This window comes from Amblyomma americanum, chromosome 9 (assembly GCF_052857255.1).
Source record: "Amblyomma americanum isolate KBUSLIRL-KWMA chromosome 9, ASM5285725v1, whole genome shotgun sequence".
NCBI lineage: Eukaryota > Metazoa > Arthropoda > Arachnida > Ixodida > Ixodidae > Amblyomma > Amblyomma americanum.
In genome coordinates this window covers 125,125,791-125,150,314 of record NC_135505.1, presented here as the reverse complement: position 1 = coordinate 125,150,314, position 24,524 = coordinate 125,125,791, and the positions used below count along the sequence as shown (strand labels likewise).

The 24,524-nt window shown below is 44.8% G+C and overlaps 1 long non-coding RNA gene and 1 other non-coding gene across 3 annotated transcripts; one reads left to right on the top strand and one right to left on the bottom strand.

The window, feature by feature from the left end:
• Positions 1-8,623: 8,623 nt before the first annotated feature.
• On the top strand, positions 8,624-23,157 carry LOC144105462 (uncharacterized). 2 transcript variants are annotated; one of them, XR_013308797.1, is made up of 3 exons: positions 8,624-8,715; positions 10,407-10,523; positions 23,079-23,157. It is a non-coding gene; the product is annotated as an uncharacterized LOC144105462 (long non-coding RNA). The 2 variants fall into 2 exon arrangements; XR_013308798.1 differs by having other exon boundaries at positions 23,088-23,156.
• TRNAY-GUA (transfer RNA tyrosine (anticodon GUA)) lies at positions 19,696-19,787 on the bottom strand. The gene is given in 2 exon segments: positions 19,696-19,731; positions 19,751-19,787. It is a non-coding gene; the product is annotated as a tRNA-Tyr (tRNA).
• Positions 23,158-24,524: the final 1,367 nt, after the last annotated feature.

The window sequence follows — 24,524 nt, the reverse complement described above, 5'->3', positions numbered from 1 at the left end:
TAAAGTAGCCGAAGAGTTCTACACAAATCTATACAGCAGTTAGTGTAATCAGTACGTTAAGGAGAGAGACAGCATCTAACAGCAATGGGACATTCCGGATCAATGCAAAGCTGGAAAGGAGCTTGCGAGAATTAAGTAACATCAGATCTGTTGAAGGACAGAGAGGAGGTTGTGCTAAATATCTAAAGTACAGTTAGTGCGGTTTTTATTCATAAAATCGCATGTACGCATTAAGAGGCAAAGCGGGCATTGTCATTAGCATTATGCGCAATATAGTTAAAGTAGGCGCACACGTCTACACAAATCTATGCAGTTGCTGACGTAATGAGCACGTAAATGAAAGAGGCAGCAACGCACAACAAACGGACTTCCCGGCAGTAACGATAGAGGAAGTAAAGTCTGCCTTACTAGCAATGCAAAGAGGGAAAGAATATGTTGAGGATCAGGTACTGATAGATCTGGTAGCGTCAGAAAAACTAGACACGTTGTATACACAATGACTTATGACCTCTACCGTACCAGAAGCTTGGAAGAACGCTAATATCATCTTAATCCACAAAAAAGGAGTCGTCAGAAATTTGAAAAAATATAGAACCTTTTATTCATTATTTTATTGTTATTCATAAGCTGATTGTTATGTTCTTGTTAATAGTAAAATTGGCTTGCTGTTCATAGCGTATACATATCTAATAAGGTAAGAGATAACAATCAGGACATTCTTCGACTTCCATCAACAAAATGCTCAAGCAGGGTTTCGACAAGGCTACTCGACAATAGACCATATTAACACTACAACCCCGGTGATAAAGAAGTCGCAGAGTATAACCCAACCCTATAAATATTGCCTTCAGAAATTACGAGAACGCATTTGACTAATTAGAAACCTCAGCAGCCAAGGAGGCACTGAGGAATCAGGGTGTAGAAGAGCCTTATGTAAAAATACTGGAAGATACCGATAACGGCTGCACAGCAACAATAGTTCTCCGAGAAGTTTGCGATAAACTTCCAATAAGAAAGGAAGGCAGGGAAGGAGATATATCGCCATAGCTATTCACCGCCTATTTAGAGGAGGTGTTCAGAGCTTTGCATTGGGAACAGTTGTGGATAAGAATTATGGAGAATACCTTAGTCATCTCTGATTTGCTGATGACATTGCCTTGCTACATCACTGTGGAGATGACCTTCAAAGCATGATCACTGAGTTTGGCTGCAGAGCCGGGCGGTGTGCCTAAAAATTAATGTGCGCGAAAACCATTGTAATCATCAGCAGTATCGGAAGCGAACAGCCGTCTGCAGTTGGTTGCGAAGTGCTGCAAGTGGTTAGAGAATACGTCTACTAAGGCAGATAGTGCCCGAAGATCCGGATCATGAGGGTCAAATAAATAAAAAAATTAGAATGGGGTGGAACATATTTAATAGGTTTCTGAGATCATGAACGGTTGTTACTATTATTCCTCAATAGAAGAGTATATAACAGGTTTATCCTACCGATACTCACCTATAGGGGCAGAAACGTGGATGCCAACGAAAACGGTTCAACTTAAGTTTTAAAGAACTGAGCCAGCCATGCTAGGGAAAATTATAGGTGTAACTTGAAGAGACAGGAAGCCTTACACTTAGGAGAAAATTAGGTTTCGTGCTCTCGAATTTTCCTCAAAATAGCAAATACCAAGTGATAGGCAGTTCATTGCCTATTACTAATACATCAATGCCTCTAAAGTGCTTTCGCTATCTTGTTCCAAGCTTTAAAATGAGAGAAAGCGCTTTATGAAGATCACACATGTTCTGGGCGCTAGAAATTCATGTTGGCCGTGTCAGCATATGCTCAAGCGCGCGTGATGTACTCAATAATGAAGAAAATTTTGATTTCACTAAGGTCAAAATGCAGCCAGGTCACTGACGGTTTTAGACAGTGATGACAAAGGAGTCGCGAGTTGGAGCGTGGGTCTTTATGCGGAAAACTGGGCCACCAGTTTTGATTCCCTGCCGTCAAGTCGGGTAAACACCCCCCCCCCCCCCCCCCCCCCGGAAAAATTCTGACTTTGAAACAGTTAAGCGTAGCGAGATATAGGATGTAGATGCTTCGAAATAACCCATGAAATGCCCACTTCTTCGACTTTCTCTAAGACGCATTGTGCATCAGCAAAGTGGAAGTTTCGGCTAGTTGGTTAAATGATTTGAACGGCTAATCATGAGTCGCTAATGCATGGTGAGGCATGGTCCTCATTTTGCGTACTTGGTTTTTTGTAGCTAGAATATAAGCCTACGAAACTGAATAATATCTTGTTACAAGATGTTCCCGTGTTTATTTATTTATTTATTCATTTATTTATTTATTTATTCACATTTCCTGCAGCACCGTGAAGGCATAATTGCAATGTTAGCGCTCTTAAATACGCCTCATTAAAGAAAATTGGTTCTCAAAATAGCTGCTCATAAGCAAGCCACCAGTGACATCAATAATTGACTGATTAGGATGGGTTTTCGCTTTTGCTTGATTCATGAGGTTGCTGGATGAGCGCGTCAGCACAGTCGCCATTTCACGGCATAGCACAGATAACCTATTGCACTTTGAAGTCTCCACGCCTATATAGCCGCATAACTATTGTAGGAAACCTTGTTACTTCCGCTCAATGCAGAATCATCGCTTATGGCGGCGCACTGTTAATTTATTGCGGCGTTGTGCATCGCAATCATTTGAATGAGGGACGTGTGAGGGCGCACGTTAACACTGCGACGCTAGAGTGAATATACCTAAGTTAAAATAAAAAACGAGGATTTTAAGGTTGTTACACCGAATAGGACGGGCTAGGGAATTTGCGCACACATAGAACTTTTGCGCACAGATGAATTTGACGAGGACGACAAAGAGCAATGCATGTCGTGAGACTGTTTTGCAATTAACTCACGTGCGTGATAAGCTGCAGCGGTAGCATAGTGCCCTCGGGGAGAGGGCAGCGAAACTGACCTGTTGGCGCCGCCGTGGGTTCGAGTCGCAGCAGCGGATAGTTACTTTATTTCTTTTGGTTGGCCAAGGTCAACCCCAATGTCCTGCAAGTAACAATGATTTTGACCACTGTTAAGTAGCACTCTCGAACCGAAATTAGAATAGCTTTATTTTATGTTCAGAAAAGGAAACAACACTATTGTTGCATCGAATAAATCTATTTAAAGGTGCATTCTTCTAGCTCTCAGGATCTGACATTGTAAATTTAAATGCAAAAGCGTGCAAAACCTCTTAAAACAGCGTGAAGACAATGACGCGGAGAACAGACGCAAAAACCAGCGCTGTACACAGAGCGCTGTTGTGTACGTCTCATCTCTGCATCCGTGTCCTATTTGCGCAGTTTTATTAACGTAAAAATTACTAAACTTATCTGAATGTTACACAATTTTTTTTTAGCTAGCCAATAATATGCGCTTGAAAATTTTGGTGCTTTGCAAACACGACTGTCTACAACCCCGCACTTGTCAAATCTTCGTAAGGTGTATTCCTTTCATTAAATCTTGGTACAAGCAAGCTGAAAAAACGTTTGAGCTCTAAATTGTGGACGAGATTCCCTACAACAGATCTGGTAGTACTTTCTTATTGTGACATTTTTTCTCACCTAGCGAGCAAAACTAATATAAACGTAATGATAATATTCTAGCACAATTCTGGGAATACCTGAAAGCTATATTCAGGCGTTACCAGGAAGTGCACGTTATGATACCGTAACGAATTTGAATGGTGAGGTAAATTTTGTAACCATGAAGGTGTCAATCTTTCGCTGCTAAAGAATTGTTGATGATTACTTCGACTCGATTTCCTATTTTAATGGAAGCAACTTAATATTTTGCAGAAACTTCCTAACTGCGGAGGGGAAGACAACACGTGAGCTGGGTTACAAAACACATAATGCTGTGGAATACACGTACCGAGGCGGTAAGTGCTTTCAGCGTCGCCTGCTTATGATTGCAAGACTACAAAATAGTATCTTTTGTCCAGAATTCTCCGATCGCTGGTACGATAATACTTTCATCCACATAGGCGGGACGTTGCATGCAACTGCTGTTGAGTGCGTTCCAACCATTTTTTAGTAGAAACCTCGTTATCGAGAGAGCTATATTGTTTTTCTTCCTATATTCGCGCTTTTATTTCAAGCTCAAATTCGTAACGTGAATAAATTTTCCCCCTACCTACGTCATAATTGATGTTTAGTTTCTGATATTACTGTCCATGAGCATGGTGTCCCCCTTTTAAAAAGACGGGAAGTCTATTATTTTCTAGACGCACTTGGACAAAATATTTTATGGAAGTGAGCTCTGCAGTTGTGGGCAAAAGCGTTAAGGCAAAGCGCGGGTGTCAAATTTGGTGAAACATAACTTAAAACCTGGCGTGGATACCTGCTAAAACAACTTTTCTCTCGGCTTAGTTGCTGTGAAACTTTGTATCAGTGCAAAAATTAGCGGTATAGCATTGGACACAAGCCTAACAGGAGGTAGCGGTATGCCTCGGGTGGGCGAATTAATTAAAATCGTGACAAATTTTGTGCTGTTCGCTGTTTGTGCCGCGAAATCTATCCACTCAAATTATCATTTCTCGAAATTAAGTCAAAACTTAGAGATACTAAATCTTAGGGCGCAATGAGCCGTACGCGCTACCTGCTTCGCGAAATAACATATCGATGATAGCCCACCCGAGATTAAAACAGTCGTGTTTGTTAAAGCGGGTCCTCCTGATTCGCGGGCTCCATTGTTACGTGTCGATGCGGTGTTGTGAGCCAGGGCAGTGTTTTTCCTGAAGCTTTTCTGCGCACATGATGACCGTGAGATGCAATCCTGGAACGCATTCTTGAGTTAACAGAAAAATACTAAACCTCTTCCTGTTCTTTCGTAGTTGCATGCTTTTTAGCTGAACAACCTCAAACGCAGAGAGTGAGCTTAAAAACCCGTGCACATTACGGCTAGATGATGGCCGTCTCGGCTTGCGTTGCGTGCGGTGCGGTGCGGTAATTAAGATATGCGGCCGAAAAATGAACTTGTATTGAAACTGGCAGACGACGAAGTCTCCTTACACCACCTGCAAAAATGCTGGCAGATACGACGAAGTATTCCCTCTCTCGCATCGGCTCTGCTGTGATTACATTTACTGCGCTATCTTTGTTAGGTTAAAAATAGCTCTAAATATTTCCTTCCCGTCACTAACTGGTGCATTTGCGAGGTTAGCCTACTCTAGAGGGAGTTCCGCACGGGATCTTATCCTAAACACCCAGCGATTCGTCAAGAAACCACGCCTCCAACAACACCAGACAAACATACCAGTCGCGCAGTACTAACCATTTTTCTGCACATGTACGAACGCGCGAGTAGGCGCAACTGATGGCAAAAACACCATACGCTTCCCACCGTAATATTCTACCTTTAAAGCACGGCGCATGTCTGGTATAAGACTAACTTAGTCGTGTTCAAAAGCTGAGCCATATGGAAGCAGACTTCGTCACCTATTTAAAAAAACGATTTTTCGACAACTTGCCACTTATCGGGACGTCGGTACGCACACACAGATAGGAACAAAACCTCACAAATCGTACTTTCAGGACGTGTTGGCGCTTTGCCGCGAAACAAGCAGCAGTTTGCCGATGAGCCCTGGGCCCTCCATCCCTAGCGGTTGCGGAGGAACTCACCAAGACGGGAGTCCGACCTGTAACGGAGCGGAGGACGCAAAGTGTATTTGGCTTCGGCCAGGCTACCACTAGGAAGTGAACTTTGAGGAACTAGCTGGAGTGCGAAGTCGAGACAACCGATGGCCATTAAGGGTAACGAACTGAATTCCAAGAGACGGAAAGCATACCAGCAAGAAGCAGAAATTCATGTGGGCGGAGATTGGCGAGATTGGGCGGGTAAGATGGCCACACCTGGAGCAGGACAGATTTGTTTGAAGGGATATTGGAGAGGCCTTTGTCCTGCAGAGTGCGTATATCAGCTGCTGCTGCTGCTGCTGCTGCTACTGCTAATGATCAAGATGATGAATGGCAATATATCGGATTCGGACTAAATTGTATGCCCGACCGCGGCGGCTACGTTTTTATGGAGGCAAAACGCTAAGGCGCCCGTGTGCTGTGCGATGTCAGCGCACGTTAAAGATCCCCAGGTGGTCGAAATTATTCCGGAGCCCTCCACTACGGCACCTCTTTCTTCCTTTCTTCTTTAACTCCCCCTTTATCCCTCTCTTACGGTGCGGTTCAGGTGTCCAACGATATATGAGACAGATACTGCGCCATTTTATTTACCCAAAAAAAACAATTATATAATTATATAATTGTACAGAACAGGGGGCGAAGCCTTCAGCTTACTAGCATAAAAACAGCGTGACGTTTGATGCTCTATTATAATGAAGGAGCGACGTTTCGAAGAAGCCCGAAGCCAATCCATCAGACAGCAGTAATATCGCCTCCGAAACACGGCTGAGGCTTTTTCATGCCAGGACCTATCTCTTCGGCAGGAGCCGGCATCGTCAGAAAACATGATCCGCATTATTCGCCACAGGCGTGAGGTCATATCTTCAGCTATCCTACATCCACATCATGACGCGGCCGGCAGCCACGTCATAATGCCTCTTGATTCTGTCGGCCCTGTTGTCCTCCCCCAGCAGCGGAAGTTTTAGCACGGCCTAATTTTCCGATGCCTTGTATAATCGCACTTTTGAAGTTTTTCCTGCATTTCCTGCAAGACTCTCATATAAAATCAATTGAGCGTGTTTATGACAATAATTAGCAAAAAAAAAACACAAGCGTGCCACGACAATTTCGGTTGGTATGATGATATCTTACGATGCGAAAAAATTGCGTTTATAAGGAACTTGTCATTGAATTATGGCGCTTGTCCAAATGGGTAGGCTAGAATGGAGCGAATGCGAACTGTTTATTTTTGTAACAGAGCACTGGCAAAACGCTATCAGCCCTTGGAGAGCGCTGATTTAGCCGCGCCGGCCTTGGACTAGTAATTATAATAATAATAATAATTTGTTTTTTGGGGAAAGGAAATGGCGCAGTATCTGTCTCATATATCATTGGACACATGAACCGCGCCATAAGGGAAGGGATAAGGGAGGGAGTGAAAGAAGAAAGGAAGAAAGAGGTGCCGTAGTGGAGGGCTCCGGGATAATTTCGACCACCTGGGGATCTTTAACGTGCACTGACATCGCACAGCACACGGGCGCCTTAGTGTTTTTTCTCCATAAAAACGCAGCCGCCGCGGTCGGGTTCGAACCCGGGAACTCCTGATTCGAATCCGACCGCGGCGGCTTCGTTTTTGAAATGCGTTTCTGAAATGCGCGTTGTTCTAGGTACCACTACTGGTTATTTTTCATCACGTGTGAAGAAATGATTTCCATTTAGGCAGTTCGTTCTATTTAAGTCCCATATTTTAAATCGCGTTCAGAAGGCCACCGGTCCATCTTCAAAAATAACGAGCCTTTCCTTTACATCGGTCATATAACTGTAATGAGAAATACGTTGGACTAGAATAATCAGCTCAGCAGGCCGACGTTGCGAGTGAGCCTTAGTGGCGTGGCCAGAAGCGGCTCGCTTTCAAAAGTTTTTGATCGCAGCGTTGCGAATACTGACTCAGTGTTCGCAATTCCTTACGCGAGCGGGCGAATATTTTTTTTTACCTGTATTAGCCTCGGCCCGCTGGTTGCGTAACCTCAAAAAATTTCCGCGTATTTGTGCCCCGCACGAAGTACGCGGCGCTAAGCTAGTTATTGATTGTAGATATAGACAAGGCAGAACTTCGCCACGCGTTCAAGGGACAGCTACACTCTAGGCCGGTTCATCTTCAGGTGGCGGAAACAGACCCTACAATAATAAACATCTCCCAGGCGCTGCTCTGGCTGCTCTAGTACAGTTTAAATCATTTGTAGAAGCTGAAGTTCTGCAGTTGCAGTCGAAGGTTGCGGCAAAAAAGTGAGAATTGGGGGGCTACTATTGAGATTTATTATACCTACGTACTCGGCTCCTTCGACAAAAGGAACGGGCCTGTCTGCTGTTTTCTTCGCATCGTTGAAAAAAGAAAGGCGTCCTAAGCCTCACCGAAAGCTGCCGCTTCCGTTTACGCTTCAGGCCGTCCTTGTCAATAAACTCTGATGTATGAATGTATGAAAAGCCGCAAATTTTTAGAACTACAAAATTTTGAGAGAGCCCTGATCCATTTCTGCAACTTCCTAAGTTTGGCGTTAGCTGTTTGTAAATTGTAAATAGCTGAAGAAATGAACTTACATTGTGTTTACTTTTAATTAGAGTGCTTTGTGAAGGTTCTGTAAATGCGCAGATACCTACTTTGTACACAACACAAAGTTAACAAATTTCTAGCAGTGCTCTAAAAATACTTCAACTACAAGCGCATGGAAAGTACGCAGGGCAGTAAAACTGCCGTTGTAAATTTCGTAGTCTTTTTATATTGTGTACTTTATTCTTTGTCACGTTCTCGCAATAATCTTTCGACCTGACGTACGCGATATATTATTGTAGAAATGCTACGCGGCCGATAGCATTCATAATAACTTTCGCATTTCCTATGAGGTCAGCTATTTTCACTGCAGCTTTTCTCTAATGCCATATATTTTTGTTTTCTTGCTGAAATCTTCGTCAGGTGAAAAGGAAACGGATCCTGTAATGTTTACTGATGGTAAAACCTGCGACTTGTTCTACGTGCCCATAGCAAATAATGGAAATGGTAAGTCACTTTGAAAACTACTGCTAAGAGTTCCCTGCTGTTTACGTGCTACTGACATAGAATTCCAAAGTTAGAAATACTGCATAATTCAATAGAGAAATTATTACAGGGTAAGGGTTTTTCACACAATCTAGTTCTGCGAGATGAGGCAAACAAAAAGTCGAAAGCTTTAAAGCATGAACATGCATGCAGGCTACAGGTTGGAACGGGAAGCTGAGTGAGTAGCGCGAAAGTCGAGGCATGGCTTGTTTTTCGAGGCAAAATCATTTAGATAAATTTTGTTCATGACTTCACATGTATTGCGTGCAGCTGATGCTGATGCGTTTCAGTAAAGAAATAAAATACGTTGCAAGAGGGAGGCTCATTATTACTACTGCTCTAAATAACAGTGAATCACAACTTATCTTAATTCTCTACCAGCCCATATCAGAACGATAAATTCTTGAGAGGAAGGAACAGTAGTGCTACTGTTGCTTTATTTATGATACATGAATAGTAATTCAATAATCCGACAAACAACGGAGCCAATAGGTGGCTCATTACTGATGTGGTTAGACTTCTGTGTTCGTTAGTCTGCGCTGTAAACCCCTTTCAAGAGTTATGTGCACAGTAACGCGTCATGTGTAGGGTGTAAAGGTAAGATATTTAGAAAGGGCTGCAAAGTCCTCCAGTGAAGTGTATTATGATAACCAGACGTTATTTTCTAGGACTCAATAGCATGAATATGGGAGGCATGGCTGAATGCAGCAATTCCCTTAATCAATTACTTCAATGAATACCTATATTAGAAATACAACGCTTATCAAATTATTATTATATTTCCAGGCAGAAGTTCTAAAATAATGTGCCATTCTCTAGGCCGTCATCGCAGCAGAAACATGTAACCGCTGGCTGCGGCTAAGAAATGATATGAGTATGCAAACGTAGGGGGCATTAGAGCTCTTTAAGAAGCAGCATCTTCTTTACCGCAGCGGTAAGTTATTGGCTATTTCATTCGGCTCCTGCGCCCCAATTCCTGGGACTGAATTTCAAATGTGGGGGCCTGACGTTGATGCAAGCGAAATGAGAAAACAGCGGTATGCTGTCCGGTGTCAGAGCACATAAAAAATCTTACGAAGCCATGATTTTTTCAGTGCGCTCTATAAAAGCATTCCCTTTATCTCATATGCATGTTTAGATTTTAAACATCCGATAGTAAAACATAGCGTGGCATAATAAAATAATTTTAACGCATTTTAAGAAATCCATGAATAACATAACATGGCTTACGGTTTATGGGGGCTTCAACGTCCCAAAGCGACTTAGGCTATCAGAGATGCCGTAGTGAAGGGCTCCCGAAATTTTGACCACCTGGGGTTCTTTAACCTGCATTGACATCGCACAGTATACGGGCCTCTAGAATTTTACCTCCATGGAAATTCGACCGTAGCGACCGGGATCGAACCCGCGTCTTTCGGGCCAGCAGCCGAGCGCAATAACCACTCAGCCACCGCGGCGGCCCATATGTAACATAACATACCACACCAAAAACAAACAACCAAACCAAAAATTTCTCTTTTTCTGAACGTACCTGAGCCTATATTGTCAAGCCAACGAACGTGAAATATGCCTAATGCTTCTTCAAATTGATCTATAATGTGGCAAGAACGAAACTTGGTTTTTCATCTTCTAAAATATATTCCTAATTTCAGGTTGCGAGCTTTGGGTCAAGAGCGAGTATAAGGAAAACGTACCGCCCTGTTGCTCGTTTATGTTTGACCTGTTGTGTGGATCTCATGGCAGCCACGACGTTTACGACAAACAACTATGTAAGAGAGTGGTAGACGACTGGGAAACTCAAATTGCACGCAAAGGTTACGATGCACTAATATAAAAGAAAGGAGACAGATACATTTTGACTAACGCCAGTTTGCGAGTGATTTTAGAGTGTCGTTATTTCTTCCCAGGAATAAACATTTTTCACGAAGATGTCGGTTTAATCGTGTACTAGGTGCCCTTTACTACAACACATTTCGATGCTTCTCAATCCTCCTCAGCAAAGCTATCGTGCTGAGAGGGTTGAGGAATCCGGACACGCTGCAGCACATACAGCGTGCCGCAGACATTGGGCAGAATGTTGAGCCTTTCATGGCGTCTTGGTTAGAATGCAGTTATACACAGCTTATCTTGCTTCCTTTTAGGTGAGGAAACCGGCTAGTGATGAAGTATGTTTTAGAAAAATTTTGAGATGGAACAAAGGGGAAGGCTAATGGAAAAATAATATCATGATGGCTTAAACAAAAGCACAAGCCAACACTACAGTAAATTAAAGATTATAGGTATTTTATGATGATGTAACTTCATCAGCGCTGATGTCTTGGGCAGACAAGATGATGATTGATTTCTTGCTCTCCACACTAAAATGTTTTAATGCATAAGGAGAACCGCTTGTCGAATCTGCGCAGAAACTTGATTACACATGTTTTTTACCGTTTAGCTGAAATACAATTCTGCTTCGTACGTAGTCCTGGTACGGACCAGAGGCAGCGCTCAGTCCACAGCACGCACGGCGGACGGAGCGTTCAGCGCCTGTCGTCGTCTTCTTCGTTGAGCGCCAGCTATGAAGATTACAGAGCCGAAGGCCAGTCTCACACTTCTATAAACTAAAGAAAAATTCCAAGCGCTCTCCGCAGGCTTATGTCGGTAAGAATCTGTGTTCGTAAAGAATTCAAAGCGTCTTTCTGGAAGTTAGCTCTATGAAATAGCTTAGGAAGCTTTTCGTTTCTGAGAAATCTTGGCTATATTTAGGAACTCATTAGGACAAGAAAACCCTAATCCTATTAACTTCTATGAAACGAAGGCGCCGAGCTGTGATGGTGTCTACGACGCATAAGAGGAAAAACCACAGTTTACGGATTACGGTCAAATGGTGTCGTCTCGTGCAGATTCGCTGCACGCTGTCTTACAAGAGCACTTACTGCGTGCCAAATATTCGAACAGCGAAAAACAGTCTTATCCGCAGCAGTGAGTGCGGTCGTCATTGTCGGCGGAAAGATGTTCCTATCAAAGGCTCCAAAAGCCTGCAAGTTGCCTTCTGAATTGACCATTCCTCTCTGCGCGGACCCAAAAACGAGTGTGAGATTAGGCTAAGTTCTGTGCTTCTTGCCTTTTGCCTGGTTAGTGCGGTGGCTGCGGCTTCCTCTGGCTGAGCTCGGGCTGTATGTTTCTCTATGCCACGCGCCCATTCCTTGCTGTGGGTCATTTCAGCAGGATCTGTATTAACATAAATAGGCGAAAGACTTTTATGACTCATTCTCCCATCCGTCCCTCCGGCGATATATCCAGCAACTACATAAGAAAAAAATTCTTGTGCACGGCGGGATTTCAACCACCATCCTTCCGTTCCGCAGCCGAGCGTGCTAACGACTACACTACTTCCTGTCAGGGCATATGTAGTTCTCCTTGAGGCTCTTTTTTATTTTTTTGTTTATGCCTCACCATAATTTATGTCTTGGATGCTGGATAGTGTTTCCGAAACGGCATCGAATCAGACGAATGCCTCCCAAACACCCTCTAGTGTCTCCAGCCTTTAATACTCACAAACAGTTGTGCACTTAATTAACAACTTAACCACACATAGTGATACACGCAGCAACACTGCGCTAAAGGGTTTCGCCTCACCGCACTTTAGGTCAACAAAGTGCCCCCCTGAATTTTTTCATTCTTGTTGGGGAAGATAGGAAATGGCGTAAAAAAACGGACTCAAATGATTCAGATGCAGTTGAGGGCTGCGGTGAGCAGCCATCTGAAAATTGCTGTAAAGTGGACATTTGTACGAGAGGCAGCATGTTCTGGCTGAGCCCTAGCGCGCACTTGGTTGAGTGTATTTGCGCAACAGCAATTTTGTACTACACTACAGATCATATATCTCGGTCATTGTGGAGCCTTTCATTCCTGATAATTTTCCAAGGTGTGAGTTGACCACTCTGTCCTCAACAGATAAACCATGACGTTAAGTATTTTCACACAGGTGTATTTCTGTTGGCGTGCTGCCGGCGTGTTCGTTCGAAGACTAATCGTGGCGGATTTTTAAGATTGTTAGAAAGTTCATTATCGCTGAGTCATTGCAGTTTGCTGCCACTTTCTCAAGATAGACTAGAAATTCGAACAAAGCGCCAGTCAGGAAATCTTGAGCAAGATGCCGAAGCTTTAATAAACTCTGCCTAGCTCTTCATATCCCTAATAATCAGCCGGATGACGATCCTCATTGGGCTAAACGACTGGGCAGAAAACTTTGCTAAAAGTCGTACGTATTAGGTGGCAAAGGTTCATCGCCTGTGCAATGGAACGTAAAGAGTATTCGCAGGCTTGCATGCTCTATATTCGCACCTAATAAAAGGGATACAGTGAGAACGTCGTTTGTATACTTCAGAAAACGTCGAATGCACGAGAACCTTTTCCTGCCATGGATATGGTAATTATTTTCGCCATAATCGCCTTTTTATTATTATGAATGGCGAAGGTTTAAGCTTCTATGAATTGTTTTGAACAAGGTTCTTATGGCTTTCTCGATGTTTTTTACCTAACTTTAATTTAAGTCTGAACAAAGGTTGCAACATTAGAGTTGTGAGCAAGGGTTGATGGGGAATCCCAATTCAATAACATTAGAGACTCTAGTTGGACACTGAAATTCGAAGAATATACCATCAATACGCGAAAAATAGCCGCAGTGCACAAAAAGCAAATTATTTTGACATTCTCTTTATGATATCGAGCGAAAAATCCCTGTCTCTAACGTCGGCAGTTTTTTCTAGTGCAGCTAGCAGGTACTGAACGGCCTTCATTAACTGATACATTCTTGGAGCAGTAACCTTCATCTGCCACGTGGTATTCATAGCTATAAGGCAGGTTTTGCTTGCCACACATTACTGCGACTCCGTCTTCGCCATTCCGATTCCGGTGACCGACGACAGCGTTCGTTGCTATCCAACGTTCTGGAGCGCAAGATCAGTAACAAACTATGAGTTATGCTGGTGCATTTTTGCCTATAACATTGCGAATGCTGACTACTGCAGCTAGGGAAATTTTAAACTTTTTTCTACACAATCGAGAACATATCCTAGTTCGTTACGTGCCTTAGAATCTGAAAGCATGTTAAGTTTCGATTAATGTAAATTTTAACGCGGAAGTTCAGTGGCTACAACCCTTCTTTAATTTGACATTTGTAAGTGAGGTTAGGGGTATTTATTGGCATGTCATGTGCAGTTGAGAGGAGAACAATTCGACGATCATACATCGAATGTTCATAGTAGAGCGAGAGGTGCCTCGGCCCCCCTTCCTACCTAATACGCATGTGCCTTGCTTTGAGAGTGCAACATGTCGCTTAGGGAAGCACGCTTGGGTGAAATTCCTGACCACTCGGTAGTCATAGTTGGCCTAATAAGTGCGATAATTGTTCTCTCAAACTGTGAACCGATAAGTTTTTATTTAGTATGAAAAAAAAATGAAATGAAACAAGATAGACGTATTATGAGCCGTGCTACATAAGGATCTACACAGGTCCAAAGTAAGCTTACTCCTATGTAAGTAATGTTAATTATGTGCTTTTCTGGAGAGTTTAAAGTTTTGCCATAACTTTTTGCGAGCCGAAATTTACATTTTCTGCAACAATACATCCACAAGTAAACATAAACACAACGTCCTTGGAAGTGTGACTGCACTATAACTTGTATTCAATCGAGGTTTGTACAACGGAAAGAACGCTATGGAACACGAAAGAACACACAAAAAAGGGAAGGTGGAAGAAGAAGACGGCGATTAGCGGGCCGGCTGTCTGACACCGGTCCGTAATTTTCTGCTTTATTTTCTCACTTCAGAGGTTTTCCAGTCTTTTTGGCGTGTGTCCTCGACGTGCGACGACCTGGGGGTCCCTGGCCGCCGGCAAAAGCACGTCAAGCGACCTCCTCGGCGCTGTGCGCCGTATCAACGCCGACACGGAACATCACCGCCAGCTGAACTCCATGCTGCACTGATGGCGGCAGCGCCAGCGGCGGGTCCAGCGGCCCCTCCAAACAAGAGACTGCGCGACGACCAAGCCAGCAACGAGTCTCTGACCGACCATCCAGAGGACATGGACCAAGCATCATTCACAGTTGTATCGTACAAGAAAAAGAGAGCTACCGGTGTTCCTGTCGTTTTCAGGCCCACTGAGGAAGGAGGAAGCCTATGGAAAGCCAACCCCAACATTGTGGCCTCGGCGGTTGTAGCATCGGCTCAAGAAAAAGTCCTCAGCCATCGCATTCACAAGGATGGGAACCTGATGGTTACAGTATCGACGCTGCCCGCCGCCAACCGTCTGCTCACGGTAACTAAGCTGGCTGGAGTGGCTGTAGAGGCCAGAGTCCCATACTCTTACATGGCAAGCTATGGCAAAATACAAGATGTACCTGTCACCTACACAGACGAAGATCTGCAGGAATATCTACGCGACCAAGGTGTCCTCTCAGCAAGGAGGCTAATCGCCTACACTCCTGATGATCGTGGAAAGATAAAAGCGGTACGCCGTCACACAGTTATATTGGAATTCGCAAAAGATGCGCCGCTACCAAAACGAGTAACGCTGGGGTTCTGTAGTTACCCTGTAACTGAATACGTCGGAGCAGCAACTCAGTGCTATAAATGTCAGAGGCATGGCCACATATCACGGCACTGTAACGGCCCCGTGCGCTGCAAAGTGTGTGCTGGCCCCCACTCGCACAAAGAATGCACTTCGAGAGCGCAACCTAAATGCGCTAACTGCGGTGGCCCACACCCTGCTTCCTATGGAGGGTGTTATAAAAAGAAAGCAGCCACAGTTGCGCGCACGGCAGAGCAAACACAAGGGAAACCCCCTAAGCGCCATGAACCACCACCTAACCCCGACGTGGTTTTCACGACTACGGCAGCTCTTTCCGAGAATCAGTCAACACAGCGTGGCAGAGCAGCTGACAAGACCTACGCAGATGCGGTAAAAAAGAAGCGTGGGAAGTCCGTTGGTTCTTCTCCATCATCAAAGCTACTGCAACGCACTACACAAGACCCGACAAACAGCGTCGCTTGCTCTGACCCTAGGGCGCCAAAACATGACAAGAAGATCAGCGGCAGGCAGCAAACCGGAAGCTCTGAACAAGATGTCACATGCCTACTGATTCCGATGCTGTTTGCAGCCATCAAGGCTCTTATCCGTGCAAACCCCTCGTCAGGACGACTCCCAGAAGTAGAAGCTGTCCTTGCAATGGAGCCGTTGGTGTCGGTCTCCTACGCTCCGCAGGGGCGTAATACCACACTTCAGTAATCATGGCTTCCACAGCGAGAACTTCACCGCAGCTGACAATCCACAACATTTTTCGCACATGCACCATTTTCCAGTGGAACGCTCGCGGGCTACGCTCTAAACTCTCAGATTTCCGACAGCTCGTGCGAGCGTACCGCTTCCCCTTCATAGTCATCTGTGAATCACGCGTCGAGGAAACCTTCCGACTCAATGGATACTATTTCCATCATTCACAACGACCAGATAACGTCAGCAGATTGCTGATAGGCATTCGCAAGGATATCCCGGTCTCACCGGTTGATGTCGGGCCTCACAGCGACAATGAATGCATATGCGCTGTCACAGATATCGCCGGACAACAGTACACTCTGATTGGAGTATATCTTGAGCCAGGCACGCCATTTGATGCTTTGAGACTTGAACACTTGATAGCAAGGACGCCCTCTGCGCATATTATTTGCGGAGACTTCAATGCTCATAATGAAATTTGGGGCAGCTCACATACATGTGCCCGAGGTGCCAAGCTTGCAAAACTTCTCTCCAAGCATTCAGTTCAGCCATTAAATGACGGCAGCATCACCTACCTCCGAGGCCCGACGACTACCAGCAGCATTGACGTGACATTTGTCACAAGTTCATTCGCCCACAACTTTGGCTGGTGCACTGATTTGGAGACACGTGGAAGCGACCATTACCCAATCCTCATATCGGCTTTCCATGCGCAGAGGAACCCAAAGAAATTCCTTATAAAATCTGCAGACTGGAACGCATACAAGGACGCTGTAAGCAGAGGAGTTACTGCGGCAACTCGCAATGAGGAATTAGCATCGACAATTGCGTATTGCCTGAGGGCGAGTACACAACTTACAGCTAAAAATGATAACCTACCTTCAAATGATGACACATTCCAAAGGCTTTGCGCTATACGCAGGCGAGCTGAAAGGTAGCTCTGCGCACAAAAAGCCTCGATGACCTACGTGCATGCCGACGGGCACAACGTCACATTCGACGCTACATGGATAAACGCAGTCGGCAAAAGTGGCGTGACTTTTGTTCTACGCTGGATGTGCGCAAACCAGTAACCAATATTTGGCGGATAGTTAGAGGTATGCGCACGCCACTTCAACAACTCCACCCCTTCGCTGCACTCTCCCTTCATGAACAAAAATCCATAAAAGAAGTCTCAGAAGAATACTGCAAGCTGCTGTCGGCAGGGCCAGGGCATTCGACACTCTCCGCAGATGGTCAAACAGGCATCCCAAAGGCGGCAGTGCCAGCGTTAGACCTGCCTTTCACAATGGAAGAACTATCCACAGCTATCGCGGAGACAAACAGGCACACGTCTCCGGGTCATGATGAGGTGACCTATGACGCCATTTCAAAGCTACCCCACACCTCCCGTCTTCGACTCCTGGAGTATTACAATTCTTCCTGGATGGCTGGTGAGGTCCCCACGGAATGGAAGCTGGCGAAAATCGTGCCCGTTTTGAAACCCTGTAAGCAGCCAACAAGCTACGCATCATTCCGGCCTATTGCCCTACTGAGCTGCGTAGGTAAGCTCATGGAGCGCATGATCTGCAAGCGCATAACTTGGTTCCTAGAAAGCCGAAATGAGTTCCCCCAAGAAATGAACGGGTTCCGTCAAAACAGGTCGGCGACTGACACTATCATCGCCCTCGTCTCATCAATTGAGGGGTACCTTCATGCTGGGTACATCCCAACTGCCGTTTTCCTAGACATCAAGGCCGCTTTTGACTCCGTCTTTCACCATGCAATTCTTGCAGCCTTTGGCAGTCGGCCTTGGAGGAAGGCTATACAAGTAGATTGGGCATTATTTACAAGAACGACAAATTTTTATTACCACTCCAAACGGTCCAACACGCTTTCACGCAGTGGAGAGGGGCGTACCACAGGGAGCGGTGCTTAGCCCTCTCCTGTTCAATATTTTCCTTATTCACATAAGACACCTTCCGCGAGGGGTCCGCATAACAATTTATGCTGATGATATCTGCATCTGGACCGCTTCACGTTCGCGCTATATTACCCAGCAACGTCTTCAGAGAGCACTATTGCACATTTCGATGTACCTGGCTTCCAGAGGTCTTCGTCTCTCGCCAGAAAAGAGTGTTGCAATGGCGTTTACAAGAAAAGCGATGACCCGATATCTGCTGCTCTTAGGCGGACGATCGCTGCCATATGTACGATCTCAGCGATTCCTGGGTGTTGTAATCGACTATAATCTGTCATGGTCACCTCAGATCAAAAAACTCCGTGCGAGGATTACTGCAGCATCGCAAGTGTTCAGGTTCAAGGCGGGAACAAGGTGGGGTAGCAACTGCCGATCAATGCTTCTGCTTGAAAAAGCCTACGTTGAAGGAACCTTGCGCTACTGTCTACCAGTGCTTCAAAGATTATCTACATCAAGCAATAAGACTCTCAATGCCGCACGGAACAACTGCCTGCGAATATGTCTTGGCCTCCCAAAGGGTTCCTCTCCATCAGGAACAGTAGCGGAGGCAGGATGTCTCCCACTAGAGGTAATTGCCGCCCAGGAAACTATGCGTACCCATCTCCGCCATGTCCTGCAAGGGAAGAAGCACTTCCTACACCGTGTCCACCTAACTCACAGCAACTCTAGCTTTGGCCAGACAGTGCAGCTCCTGCCCCTTCCTACTATTAATCAGCCTCAGAAACTACTACCTCTGGCGTTTCCTCCATGGACACTCTCTCCTCTAAAGGTGAAGAAGTCTGTTCTAGGTGTGAATGCAAAGCGCCGCATGCCACAGGCAGCACTTCTGCAAGCTACTCTCGCCTACTTAATCGAAGAATATACGCAGCACACCCATATCTTCACCGATGGTTCAACTACTAAAGAAACTTCTTCTTGTGGCCTTTATGTGCCCTCAACAGGCCATGCCCTTTCTTACCGGCTGCAGCGGAGAACCTCCTCTACAACAGCTGAGCTTCACGGCATTAAGGAAGCTGTTTCTTACATCCTGCGCCGAACCGCCGGCCGTTGGGTTATCTTCACCGATTCAAAAGCATCTCTGCAGATCCTGGCCAACTTGCTGAAGAAAACGAATCACCAGCCAGTTTCCCTCGACATTGGGTATATAAATCATTTAGCTATTGCCGCAAGCCACTGCATAACATTTCAGTGGGTACCTGCTCACTGTGGCATTATGGCTAATGAAAAAGCAGATGAAGCGGCCCGTAAGGGCCATCAACATCAGAGATACATTCGAAGTTTTCTCACGAAATCTGATGCGTCCCAAATGGCTAAAAGTTTTGCGTACCAGCACATACCATACCTTGCAAATGAAAAGTTTAATGCAAAGGCGGCCGAACTGGAGACGCGAGGCAAGAAACACACGACGGAAACATTAATATTGCTCCCCATATGTGAACGCGCAAGCAGGGAGAAAGGTAAAAAACTCAACGTGAGTTCTCACGCAATTATCGCTTCAAAGAAATGATAGACGTTCACAAAAGCTGCCACTGATGTTTATCAAGGCATAAGATAGGGCGAGAAAAACCTCCGTACGGTGATAATTGTTAGTGGTTAAGAGAACGGAGTTTCAGAGGTGAGCCAAAATGGGGACTGCTCTGACGCAGCTACTCTGACGCAGCCACTGATGCAGCTACTGAAGCTCTATTAGGCGCGACTACAAAGAGGAAAAAAAACTGCGTCCGTCGAGCCGGATTCGAACCAGCGACCTATGGATTACCGTGTGGAAGGATCCTCTACAGTCCACCGCTCTACCAACTGAGCTATCGACGGAACGGACGACAGCAAGAAGCCGGCCTGAATGGACGCTGGCGACACGTGTTCTGACATACTTTGCGGTCTACCTTGGGTGTCTCAAACCCCGCTCTCAAAACTGGTTCAGCTGCGCTATGCCTCTCGCCTACGTGAGCGAATCCGCGCTGGATGATTTCAACTTCCAGTCGTTACAGCAACATCCAGTACCGTGTACTGCTGGCGTTCTTTAATTTTTTTTAGAACAATATGAATGGCGCTTCTCAGAGTTTGAAATTTATTTAAATGCTGCAGAATTTCCGATCAGATAAGTTAATCCAGACTCAGCTCATTTATTTGGACGCAATGACGGTGCGAGTAGTTTAGACACCCTAAAGAGAATAAAGAAAATTTTTTTTATATCCTTGAAGTTTCCCAAAAATCCGCTATTTTCTCAAAGCATTTTGTATGAAATGTTCAAACCGATGGCTTTGTTGGGTAACTAAATTTAATTGGTCACCTGTTAATCTTTTTAAAAGCGTTTGGATGAAAAACTGCGTGGCCTCAGAGAGTCAGGGTGTTCTGTGATCCACGATGTGTAGGTTTCCCGGAAGCAGCTGCAAGGCAGGTGCGTTGGGAGTCAAATAAACTTGATTCGTACTTGATTCGTTGATTCGTGCTTTAAAGAGCTGTTGGGGATGGTTTTACAAGGACGAAACTTGCATGACCGTGCACTGTGCACTTTTGCTTTTTGAGGTGCAAGGAAAATTAGCGGCTGCGTTAAAATTTTTACGAGGTTGAATCGCAGGGTGAACTGTTTACATCCCTCTGATTGGGTTCCGCTTAGCCTTGCTTCGTAAGTGACGCATTTAACCCCTAACGAAGGTCCGGAACTTTGTTTTTCGTTCGTCAATGCAGCTCACGGTGTAGAAACATTAAGCCGGTCTCCGACGACTTATGTTAGTGCGGTTGTAACAATTTTGACAGTTAAAGCTTTGTTACTCATTAATCGAATTGGGAAGTAACTGGGCAAGAGGGAGATATGGTATTTATAAAACGCCGCAACGGTAGAGTTGTTTAATATAAAAACATTGGAAAACCAGGCACAATTGTTGCACAAGGACGCTTGGAGAGGTGAAAAGCTATTTATCGGTTACTTCTAGAACCTGTGCTCGTACCATGCGCGTATAATCAAGGTACCATTGTTTGCCTCCTCTTGCCTCCTCACTGCTCATTTATGATGCCGACAACTTTATTTTTGTTTGCATCTGCCATTTGTAATTCTTTTTTACAATTGTTCTTACGGCAGGTCCCGTCCACAGTCTCTGACTTCGGGACCTCCTTCTGTATTCCAGTGTTTTTCTCTAACCTTGTACCAAAAACATGTACAACCTTGAACCTTGAATGTGCTCTGAAATAGGCTTGATTCAGCGTAAGCAAGCTTCATTTTTAATATAAATAAAAAGTAACATCATTCAAATGCATTCCAGCATGCGTTAATGCACCCGTAACAGTGTAGCAAAGGCGCAGAAAAACAAATTTGGCAAAGAAGGGTCGTATTTGTCCTGTGTCCTTCGGGAATTTAATAATTTCCTTCATCGAACACATTCCAGTACACGGCTATTGTTTGAAAGTCTGGAAAGTAGATTTAAGCAATGCTCCCATACTTAAATTATTATATCGGAAACGTTTAAAAACCCACAGACAAAATTGAAAACCATGCCCTAGGAGGTTGGGTATATGCTAATAGCAATGCGTCGGTACTTTGTGATTACCATCATTTTTTTCGAAACGTGTCTGTAAATGACTACGGAATAAAACTCTAGAAATATTAAATTTCAGACTTTCAAAATAACTTCTTCTGTTGTCAAAACGAAGAGGGTTTTGAGTTGATCTTTTTATGCAGAAAGACTGGCGGTAAATGATTACCCAGGCTTTATCCTCATACCGCCTTTACTACTCCAAAGGTCAAGTGTGACGTATGCTTCCCCCTAGAAACCTATTGCCGATCTGCGAAAAGATCACGATATTTATAAGTTTGGAACAATTATTGAACACTTCCGCCTTTTTCCGACTACCAGAAAATTCTTACTTAACTGTACACGAAACAGAAATTCAGCGGATTTGTCGCGTTGTGCTATTCAGTAGGTCGCAGAAGGGATGATTATTATGTCATGGCTTAGCAAGTAATTCTGATCATGCCAGAGAGCTCACACGAGAATATTAAAAAAAGCTTTTCAAAACACGTGCAATCCAAAAAATTACTTCTAAACAGGCGACAGAAAAGTGTATATGCATTTATCTTTTCCGCCCATGTCTTCCGACAGCCTCCATTAACAAAAAGTTTTCTTTAAAAGAAAAGAAAAGAGAGAAATGATTGAAAAACGACGCTGGTGCGCAACAAGAAAATTCAGAGAAAAACAAGAGAGATAATAGGAGCCCATGTTTTCAGAAAGCCCATATTTACATGATCCAAGTGGTCCAAAGTCGGACTGATCAGTGGTATGTGGTTCGTCCATTAATGATATCGGCGATGGTGGGAATTTATGCCCGTCCACCGTAAATCTTCCCCTGCTTCCTCGCAGCAGCTACTGTTCACACGAGAACGCAATTTGTGGTCAGTTAACAGATGCGCACATAATCCGACACGCACTTTGTCGTGCGTAATTTGCCGTGAAGAGGAAACGGCCAAAGATCTGGACGAGGCGAGATTTGCCGGTCGTTAAGCGAAGACGCTCTGTGACTCTCATTTGGAAGGCACATTGCATGCTCGCAGCGACTGTGTGATAAAAGGAAACTGCGAGACCACTCGCAGGTATCTGAGCAAAGGAAAACTACTGACATATTCTTGTTAGGCAGTCTTCGAATCACTCTCCAATGATTAGAAACCACTCAGACAGCCTTCTTAGTTACTGCGCTGGTTTACTTAGCCGGACGTGTAGCTCAGAAAGTTAAACGCTTGTTGTTGATGCGAAGGTGGACGGCAAACTCGTGGTAGGGTTTGCCTCGTTCGTGGACGAATGTTCAAATAGTGGATGTCGCACACCTAGCGCCAACTTTATTGTAATAAGACGGACCGCGATGTCGCAGCGAGGTGATGCCACACGTCTTGAAAGAAAGCTAAAATTTGGATCAATTTGGATCATGAATGAAACGCAAGGCGCACGTCCAGCGGGCTTGCGCAGTAGCTGGAGCCGGCGGCGTGGTGGGCTCTTATTTGTGTCGAGGGAGGGCTATGGATGCAGCTGGGAAGGTGCGCCGTGCTATGAATGCTGCACACATGCCGAATGCAAAAGTTACAAAGCTGTTCGTGAATTTCACTTTTTTTTTCAGGCTTTGCAGGCTCACCGCTCTCCATTGCCTCCAACGTGATGCGCCTTTAAGAAACGTTCTGTCTGTTGCGGTATCAGTATAGTGTTCTAAATTGGGAAAATGCCAAGCTAACGGAGAGTTAACGAAGGCTGAAATCGATTTCCTGCGGCCAAGAATACTGTCTTTAGTTACGCGAAATGACATATATTGCTGGAAGTGGCATAATCGAAAGAGACAGCTTGTTTTATGGCTACTGCGACCGTATTCCTAACCGCCTTAGAATAAATATATTCCAGCCGAAAGTTTCCTAAACCACAAGTTTATCATACCGCTTCCTTAAGAAACTGCCGCAGAATTTATAGAAATGTATCTATTTCTGTTTATTCGAATATAGTACAGTCACGAAGTGCACAAAAACAATGGCGCCGTCTCAAGCTATGAGCCTTTAGTCTTCATCTCTGCAGCGGTGTATGTATGCTGCTGTAATAAATAAATAACTACTGTCCAGATAAGTTTCGAGATAACAATTCTAGAATTGTTTTCGGGCAATGTTAGCAATATGCGTTGGTATGTCTTAACATCAATATGTCACCGAGGATGCTGACTCCACCACAGTAATGTACCACGCCCAAACAAGGGTGCTCATTCTGGCATCAAATATATGCAAGTTCTGTCCGCTTCTAGCTTGAACACGCAAGGGGCACGGCTGCGCTCTTTAGAGCGTCAGTAAGTCCGTTGCATGTGTGCATCAATGGGAAGTGGAAGACGACGAGAGGCACAAGCTTTAGGTCCCTCTGCGCCTGCGCCACTTAGCTTCGAAGCGAGGCTGTGTCGGGCGCACTCAGAACCCGAAGAGCGCTGCCACAGCTCTTGGGTCTTTAAGCTAGGAGTGGACGATCCGGTACGACGGCGTGTTCCTAGAAATTTTTGAACGTCAAACACGTGAAGTGGTAAAACAAAAAGGCCGACATCGTCTGGCAGACGTTGAAGTAACGAGCGTTAGTTGTTTCGTTTACTAGACGAAGAAAGCGAAGAAGAACGCGCCCGTTGTTCAGTTACAACCCCTCAAGATACGCCCCAAACGGAACTTGTTTCGTTTGGGAGGCCAAGTCTACCAACATCGTCCACCTTCATCTTCTAAATCCAATTGCTCCAGAGCTAGCGACGTGTCTACGTGAAGTTTTTTTTTATTTTGTGTGTGGTACCTTCAAATAAGTTATTGCGACCAGAAGCGCGTTTTGGTAAGATTGAAGTAAGAAGGTTTCAGAAAGTGAATTTACATGACTAACCATAAATGAATTCGTGTAAGTGGCGAGGAGAACAGTTGCAGACAGGCGTTTTTACCAAAATAGAAAGCAACGTTAGTGCAGTGCTATCACTCTTGAAGTGAGTACTGTTTAGTCTCCGATGGCTTCAGTTCTACGTTGACTGATCACAATTATCTTAAGTTCACATGTATTCATGCTG